Source organism: Psammomys obesus, unplaced genomic scaffold (assembly GCF_907164565.1).
Source record: "Psammomys obesus unplaced genomic scaffold, mPsaObe1.curated_primary_1811, whole genome shotgun sequence".
Taxonomy (NCBI): domain Eukaryota; kingdom Metazoa; phylum Chordata; class Mammalia; order Rodentia; family Muridae; genus Psammomys; species Psammomys obesus.
Genome location: NW_026593286.1, coordinates 36,216,597 through 36,225,546, shown reverse-complemented (window position 1 = coordinate 36,225,546; position 8,950 = coordinate 36,216,597). Strand labels below are relative to the sequence as shown.

The 8,950-nt window shown below is 40.8% G+C and overlaps 1 pseudogene; it reads left to right on the top strand.

Moving 5' to 3' along the window:
- LOC129683822 (60S ribosomal protein L7-like) overlaps window positions 1-8,950 on the top strand; it is a 75,687-nt pseudogene that overhangs the window by 907 nt on the left and 65,830 nt on the right.

The following is an 8,950-nucleotide window of genomic DNA, read 5'->3' as shown; positions in this document are numbered from 1 at the left end:
TAGATAGATAGATAGATAGATAGATAGATAGATAGATAGATAGATAGATAGATAGATAGACAGACAGACAGATAGATAGGTAACTCGAGTCAATTGCTGTATATGAATGTTGAACACCATTAAGCTGTTTATGGTGCTGAGAGGGCATGGAATGTTTGGAACATGGAAGCTGGAGGGAGAGAGTTAGATAACTAGGAAAATGGGGTGGTTTGCCTATGAACATTTGGTGAGTTTTGTACAACTCATTGGACCATTACTAGCTCCTCCTGCCTTCTCCCTTCATTTCAGTTTACGCTGTAACCACGTGATGCCATCATGATGTGGCACTCTCTGCTGTCCTCATCATATCCAAACCAAGGGATCTACCTAATCTCGAGCCTGGAACCACCAACACTGTTAGCTTTTTTTTTTTCTTTAAGAGTTAGCTGGTGTGTCTAGATTTGTCGGAGTAACACAAAAGCAACTGACTGTGACACAAACCAGAGGGGTTTATTTTAGAAGAGAAGAACCATGTGAACAGTGAAAGTAAGAAAGGTGAGTTGAGAATACAGTTCAGTCACACAGTGTTTGCCTGGGCTGTGTGGGTCACCATGGAAAAGAAAAGAAAAGGATTCAAGAAAGGCCAGGCTGCATAATATGAGGGTCGGTGGAAGAGAGTAAAGTTCTGCAGACGGATTGATAAAGGAAGAGCTAATCTTTGACGGAGAAAGTCTTAGCTTGGCAGCTGACTGGGTCAAAGGTACTTGAAAATTTTAGCACACTTATTTCTTAAGTCCAATTTGAATCAATGCTGAGAGTAACTATTGATACTAAGGAGAATTATACATAATAATAATATCCCGAATCAGAAAGTGGGCTTTTGGGCTCATTCTATATGGTCAGTAAAATGCTTGGAGTATAGTCTTCGGTCAGGGTTTAGATGAGCGCAAACACTGTTGAACAGACCAACTGCCAGACAGAAAAACAGCTCCCTGGGGCTAAAACCAAGACACTGACAGAAAAGAATGCAGTGGGGATAAGGACACGCGTGGATGTCTGTAACACATACAAGACACTGTCAGCCAGGCTTGTTGGTGTTGTTTAACTGTCACTGTACGGGAAGGAATTAGTAGTACTGACACTTGATTTCTTTATCCTTTTTGAGCATCCCACTTTTTTGTGCCGAAGACTGAAATTCACAGACATTAAATTCACAGATTTGATTTGGCATAAACACATGGGGTCCACTTACAGAGTATATTCACCAGCCCCTCAAAAAGAAGGAACCCTGCCGCCTCCCAGAAAGATTCACCATGCAAGAATGCATCACTGTTCCCTGACATGCTCATAGGCCTGTAAACTTTCAGACTCTGGGCATTAGCTGAGGTCCATCCTCCCTCATGTTCTCTTTGTTTATTCTGTCTCACTAGGTAGCCCTGGCTGACCTAGAATTTGCTGAGTAGCGGAGGCTGGCCTCTAACTCTCAGAGATCTACCCATCTGCCTCTGCCTCCTGAGCATCTTTGTTTTGTTTCAGCTTTTATTACCCTCACCTCCAACCTTAAAAATTAGTTGGTAATATTAGAAAGCTGTCAAGTGAGTGTCACAAGGAGAGTATGAAGAGGAGGGAAGGAGAAAGGGCTCATAAAAGACTATACACAGAAGCTGGCGTCACAACGCAGTATGATGCAGCCTTTCCCCTTCCAGTATATTCTCTAGAGAAACCTGCTCACATTCACAAAGAGATGGGAAGATGCTTACAGAATGTTTGTATGTTAAAAAAAAAAATCAGTAGAATCCAAAAATCTGTCATTAAAACATGGATAAACAGAAATGTAATAAAATGGACAGGATCTATTTAAAGTTACGTTATTTCACTGCAGAATGACAGATACACTGTAATGACACTTCTAAACAGCTAATTGTGTGTGTGTGTGTGTGTGTGTGTGTGTGTGTGTGTGTGTGTGTACATATGTGCATGTGTGAGTATGCATGTGTGTTCCTTCTTCGGGAATCTTGTCATTTCACTGTCTTCACTGTTAAGATGTACATTTTTTTTCAGTTCTGGAATGTAGTAATATTCTTCTGAAAGTTGAATTCCTCCCTTGGAGAGAAATAAATAGAGAGGCCCATCTGACAGAAGCTTGAACTTGGTTTTCAGCCCTGTTCCCTCTTATGCAGCTCAACCTTTACATCCATGCTGAAAACACCCCTTGCTGTGGCTTCATATAAGATCCTCATTTATCTTTCATGACCCAATTTAAACTAGTGTTCTAAAAACACTTTCTTAATTACTCCTAATTGGAATTAAATTCTCCTTCTCTCATTTTGTTAGCAATGCTGACAATCATGATGGCTTATGTCTTTTTAAGTTGTTTTATATGTTTGCCTCCCCACTATAATAGTTCCTTCTAGAAAAGGAATTTTCTTTATGTTTCTGAATCCCTCCTTGGCAACCAACACAAGTGTCAAACCTTGGGAGAATTCAGCGGGTGCTTGCCCATCTCAGTTTAATCTACACTTTCTTTCTCTCTCCCCACCAAAGGCTGCTTGATGTCTACACACCATGTTGCCTAAAGCCAATACCTTTATTTCCCAACTGGTTAAAATTCCTTTTATGGTGAGTACTCTGGAGCTTACTAACTCTAAGTCAATATCTTCTCTTCTCTGTCTTGGTGGACTCCTCCTAACTTCAAATGTCTATCAGCTCTTTCCTGAAGTAGCCCTGAGCCTTCAGCTTTGCAGCATAGCTATATGGAAGCTTGTTTGCGTGTTCCGGTTTTCAAACTTCTTTAATTATTTTGAATGTTGGAAATGATAGGACTTCAAAAGGATTTAATTATTCCTGATATTGTCAGAGATATTTCAATGGTAGTTAAAAATCTGCCAACAGAGCAGGTAATGGTGGCAAGAATGAATAAACAGGTTCAGGTGGACATCCACCAGTCACCTTCAGGCTTGGAAAATAACCAGAATATGGTGAGGTAGTAAAGAGGCTCTGAAAGTTCTCTGACAAACATCCTGAATTAGCAAGTAGTGCAAAGATTTCTTTGATAGCTTATATATAATTGAATGAAGCCAAGTAATGACCAACCCCTATAGAAACTCACTTATACTGTAGAATTCTGACATTAACATATTTACATGTTATCATATCTACATATTACATGGGACATAACATATTAACATATTTCACAACAACAGAACAAAGACAGGGCGCTTTTTTTTCTTACTCTCTACATCTTTCCAAGTTTGCATACATTCTTACTGAAACGCCCTCCTTAGTAGCTCGTTTCTTCAGAAAAATATATGACCCATAAAGCAGTGTGATCTGTTTTTTTTAAACATACTTATTTTGTCCTTGATTTTGAATGATGCTTTTGCCTTGTTTAAGAATATTCTCACTCTGCTGTTTTATAGCATCTATTAAAAGAAGTCCAATGTCACTTCAACTGACACTCATTTGGCAGTAACGTTCTTTTTTTTCTTCCTGTTTATATTGAAGAATTTTTACTACACATGTCTAAATGTAAATGCACTGTTGTTTATCCATATCATTAGACAAGTGTGTTTTAAATCTGACAGCTCAAATCTATTCTGTCTATCTAAATTAGTAGGCCTCATTCCCACTGTTGGAACAGCCAGCATAACCTCCAATCGTAGGATATTTTCTATTACCTCTTTAAACTCAACTTTTTAAATTTTTCCAGGCATTTTGAGTTGAATATGTAAACTGTCCCACTGAAGCTCGTGTGCTGGACTGCTTGGTCCCCAGGTGTTGATGCAGATTTTGGAAGGTTGTTGGAATCTTTAAGAAATCTGTACAACCGGAGGAAGTCTGTTGCTAAGGGCGGGCTTAGATGATCACAGCTGGGCCCAACTCTGCCTCCAGCTCTGTTTCCTCATCTTTGGAACAAGCTCTTGATGTGCGGCAGACTCCTGTTTCCATACACGGAGCCACCCACCACCCTCCGTCCATCCGCTGCTCTGAGACACAGTATCCCGTGAACAGTGAGGCAGAATAAGCCTTCCTTCCCTGAAGTCACTCTTTTAGGTATATTTATCACAGCAAGAAGAAAAATAACTAATAGACCAACACAGTATTCTTTTCTCCTTCTCTTAATTTCTGTCGTAGCTTTAATTATCAGGGTGTGTTTTACAGTGTTACAAGTAAATTTCTTAATATTATCTTCCAATTGATTGAATTTATTTCTCTTCAAAGTGTGTTTAGTGGGTAAAATGCTTTCTACACAGGAATGAGGACCAAGCTGGATCTTTATCACCCCACATTAAAAACGTACTCCAATAAAGTACGTTAGTAAATTCACTAAAACGCTTACTTCATTATTTTTGTCTGGGTTTTGTTTCTTGGTGTTTGTTTCAAGACAGGGTCCCAGTATGTATCTCTGTTTGGCTTGGAACTTGTAATATAGATTGGGCTGGCCTTGACCTCACAGAGATCTGCCTGTTTCTGCCTTTCAAATGTTAGGATTAAAGGCAAGTGACACCATGGCTCACTAATTTACTTCATTTTGAGGACACCAGCTTATCAAAAGTAAATTGCAACTAATTTTTTCCCTATGAAACTGTTAATAGTCCTTGAAGCATCTATGAACTCATGCAGAATTATTATGTACTAATCCATTAACAGAACAGACAGATGGGGAAAAAACACCTCTAAGAGAATATTGAATTAGAATTTATTTCATTGTTGTCTAAATACGTGTATTTTTCCAAAATCCCCACATTAAAATCCTAGCTCCCCAGGGTTTTAAGTAGGGAGGGTTGTTTCCATTCTGAGGGCAGAAGGAACCACCATCTCCTTTCCCAACTTCAAAACAGCTTCACCAGACATTGAACATGCTGTTGTCTTGATCAGTCTTGCCAAGAATGATGAGAAATACATTTCTGTTGCTTTATGAGCTAGCTAATTAATATTATATATTTTTCTTTTCAAAAAAATTTATTTATCTTTATTTTATATGCCTGAGTGTTTGCCTGCATGTATGTCTGCACCCCACTTTTATACAGGGCAGCTATGGAAGTCAGACACGTGTGATCTCTTGAAACTGGAGTAACAAATAAATGTTTGTGAATCAGTGTGAACCACAGCGTTAGAGCCCAGAGGAAGGACTCACAAAATGAAATAACAAACTCAAAAAGTAGACTGATTCTAACCATTGAATCAGAGTTGAAAAGGCTTTCCCATAAGGTTGAATACTCTACTAAATGATGATGAGGTAACTGGACAAACATTTACATACTCTTTTTCTTTAGATTAGTTGCATTCCTGGTCATGGGGCAAAAATACCTGAGAGAAAAATGTAAAAGGAGAAATTACATATAGTAGCTCAAGGTTTCAGAGCATCTGTTCTTTGGTTGGTGGGCCTGATCCACTTGGCAGACCACAGGAATCTTTGCGGCATGTAGAGCAGTTTCTCCTTGTGGACGCAGAGAGAGGCAGGCAGGAAGAGTGAGGGACAAGACGGACCAGTAGCTCATCCCCATAGCTTGCTTCCCCACCAAGCTCCCACATCCCCAACAAGGCGGTGGGTACCACCAGGCAACACTACCACCAGGAGCCTACTGAGAGAATTCATATTTAAATCATAATAATCTTGAATTAAACAAAATGGAATCATAACCCTCATGCCCTCATAAAGCACGTCCTAATATTTTTCAAAGTTTCTTCAAAATTGTTACTTTAAAAAAAACTTCTTGTGGAGCTCCTGTCCTCGCCAGGTCTTACTAACTCCCCTTTCTTTCACCACCCCCATGGGAGGAGCAGCCTTGCCAGGCCACAGAGGAGGACATTGCAACCAGTCCTGATGAGACCTGATAAGTTAGGGTCAGATGGAAGGGGGGGGAGGACGTCCCCCATCAGTGGACTTTGAGAGGGGCAGGGAGATGAGGGAGGAAGGGTGGGGTTGGGAAGGAATGAGGGAGGGTTACAGCTGGGATACAAAGTGAATAAACTGTAATTAATACATAAAAATAAAAAAATAACAAAAAAAACAGGCCTTCACTTGATAAGCTCAGGTCACATGGAAGGGAAGGAGGATATCAGTGGACTTGGAAAGGGGCATGGGAGGAGATGAGGGAGGGTGGGTAGGATTGGGAGGGAATGAGAGAGGGGGCTACAGCTAGGATACAAAGTGAATAAACTGTAATTAATTTAAAAAATAAATTAAAAAAAAAAAAACAGGCCCTCACTAATTTTTTTTGGCCTAAAAGGAAATGTGAATTATCTTGATCATGGTTATGCCCGCCATGGTTTCTTTTTTGTCATTTGTTAGGTTTCTCTTTTGTCATTCACAAATGTTTATAGTTGCCCTTGGGGGAAACAGTGCCCAAGTCAACCCTGCCCCTTTGTGGTTTGAATTCTAGTTGTCCTTGAGAAATTCAGTTCCCAGAATCCTTCCCTCTGCTAGTCTAGCTTGAAGATGTCTTTGATGCCACAGACACACCACTGTTCATCAGAGGGAAGCAAGAGTCGCTCTGATTTATAGTTACACAGGCTCTGATCCCAGTGAGAGGTGTGTATTTGTGTGTTCTCTGTGGTAGCAGGCTGATGCTATCACTTCACACAGCCCATTTGCTGATGCTTTCTATCTACTTAAATTCACTGAATCAATGTGAGAGAGAGCTAAATGCCCCCTTCGTTGAAAAAAACAAACAAAAAAAAATAGATAAAGTAGATTTCTTTGGGTTTTGGTTTTTTGTTGTTATTGTTTTTTGTTTTTGTTTGTTTTGTTTTGTTTTCTTGGTTTTCCGAGACAAGGTTTTTCTGTGTAGCCCTGGCTGTCCTGAAACTCACTCTGTGGACCAGGCTGGCCTCGAACTCACAGAGATCTGCCTGCCTCTGCCTCTGCCTCTGCCTCTGCCTCTGCCTCTGCCTCTGCCTCTGCCTCTGCCTCTGCCTCTGCCTCTGCCTCTGCCTCTGCCTCTGCCTCTGCCTCGAGTGCTGGCATTACAGGCTTGGGCCACTAGATTTCTTAAGAGCTGGGAAACTCTTTTGAATGTGCACACTGAGGAGTCAGAAGTTTGGATTGTCCTTTGTTTTACCTGGTGAACTGAACGTCATGTTAACAATCTGTTCCTTTGGCAAAGACTAAAACTACATATAAGTGTGTGTGTATTTTTACATGTATGTACATATGTATACTTGAAAATCAAGAGTACAGCTTTGTCTTCAAGCTATATAACGTTTGTAAAACTTCTATTTTGTTTTATTTATTTTTATTATGTTTAATGCTGGCAAAGACTGACTAAAGCTAGTAGATTGTGGCTGTAAAGTACAGTGGAGATTAGCCAAAGATCCTGTAATTTACTGATAAGAAAACAAACTTGTAACCCATAGCAACAACTACCATTCTCAAACAGTATTTGTGGGGGAAAAAAAAATTAGAAATTTACCCAAGAGTTTGTCCTCTTACTCTTCAAAAAAATATATATATTTATGTAAATTCATTTTTAGGGAAGACATGAAAGAGAAAGGGGTATTACTAGCAAACAGAACAGACTGGTAACCGCTCTGGTCCACAACTCCCCACATTTGACTCTCCGTACCACTCCAAGCACATCGCACAATTTGTCTACAAAGTAGAGATGCTACTATTTATTTGCTGTATCATCAACAAATAAACAACCCTTGAACGAGGATTAAAACGTCACATAAGTACAGCAGAATGCTGTTTTTCCTAATGCCTTTCAAATTTTAATCCATTTGAAAATAATTGCTTAATTACATGAAAAGACATGAACACCTGTCTAAAATAAGATTTCACACCCTGTGGGAGAATTCGCGTTGAGCTGTCCCAGGAATTTACAGAGGGAATAAATTGGACCCATAAACTTGAGGCCTTAGGTCATGTTTATCTCCATCAAAAGCTTTTTCCAACTGTAAGGGAAAAATTTAGCCTTGTTTTATGAGATGAAAAAGTCATAAAACATACTGCCCTGACACAGCGGAGTGACTCAGATTGCTTCTTCTCTTGGCAATTATCGTGCGAGCCGCGGGAATCAAATGAATTCAGGCACGCTGCGGGCAGCGGTAAAATGCCAGTGTCGGTGTTTGAAATGAAATAGCTGACCACTGTCAGTCGGAGACCGGCATTATGAACTGAGCTAGCATTTAGAAAGGAGCAGGTCTCTGCCTACCTATTCATCACCCCTGTGTGTGCTGGGAATGGGGGTGCGAGGATTCAGGGTGGTTCGCGTTGGCTCGCTCTTAACTCTTAAACTGATTTTTCTTTTAAATTACATCTTTATATGTCACCAGTAGTTGATTATAATTTGTCAAGTTCCTTCTCTAAACCTCATCTGCGTTAATGTCTCTGAAATACAATCATGTCTGCTTTCTTCGAGTCATCTTGGCAAGACAATACTAGCCAGAGACTTACCTGCGAGCCAAGGGGGTCTCTGGGCACTCCCTCCCTCAGTCCCTCACTGGGTTACCACCGGCACTTCGTTTCTATCTCCCTTCCTTCCTCTCTAGCCTCCCAGCTACAGAGGCCCAACCTCTCTCCAGCCTTCAAATTCACCTCGCTGAAAGCCCCAGTCTTTCAATGAACAATTCTGAAGGCTCACACGGATGCACCAGTTCACCAGCTTCGCACATCTCCGACCACCCTGCCTGAGAGCCATCCATCCACCCCGTAGATAACTTAGGGTTCACTCCCTGTGGCGGCCCGCTGCAATCAGAGCTTTCCGGTGCTTGCTCTTATTCTTGCTGTTGTATGTTGTGTTCATTGTGGCCTTTATGATATATCCAGAGTGGCCTCATCACTACCTTAACGTCAGCAGCTTCTTTTTGCCAGCCTTATTCCCCTCCCTCTTACTGCACCTGTAATTTTATGCCATTAAGTCACTGCTACATTTTCTCTCTCTCTCTCTCTCTCTCTCTCTCTCTCTCTCTCTCTCTCTCACACACACACACACACACACACACACACACACACACACACACACAC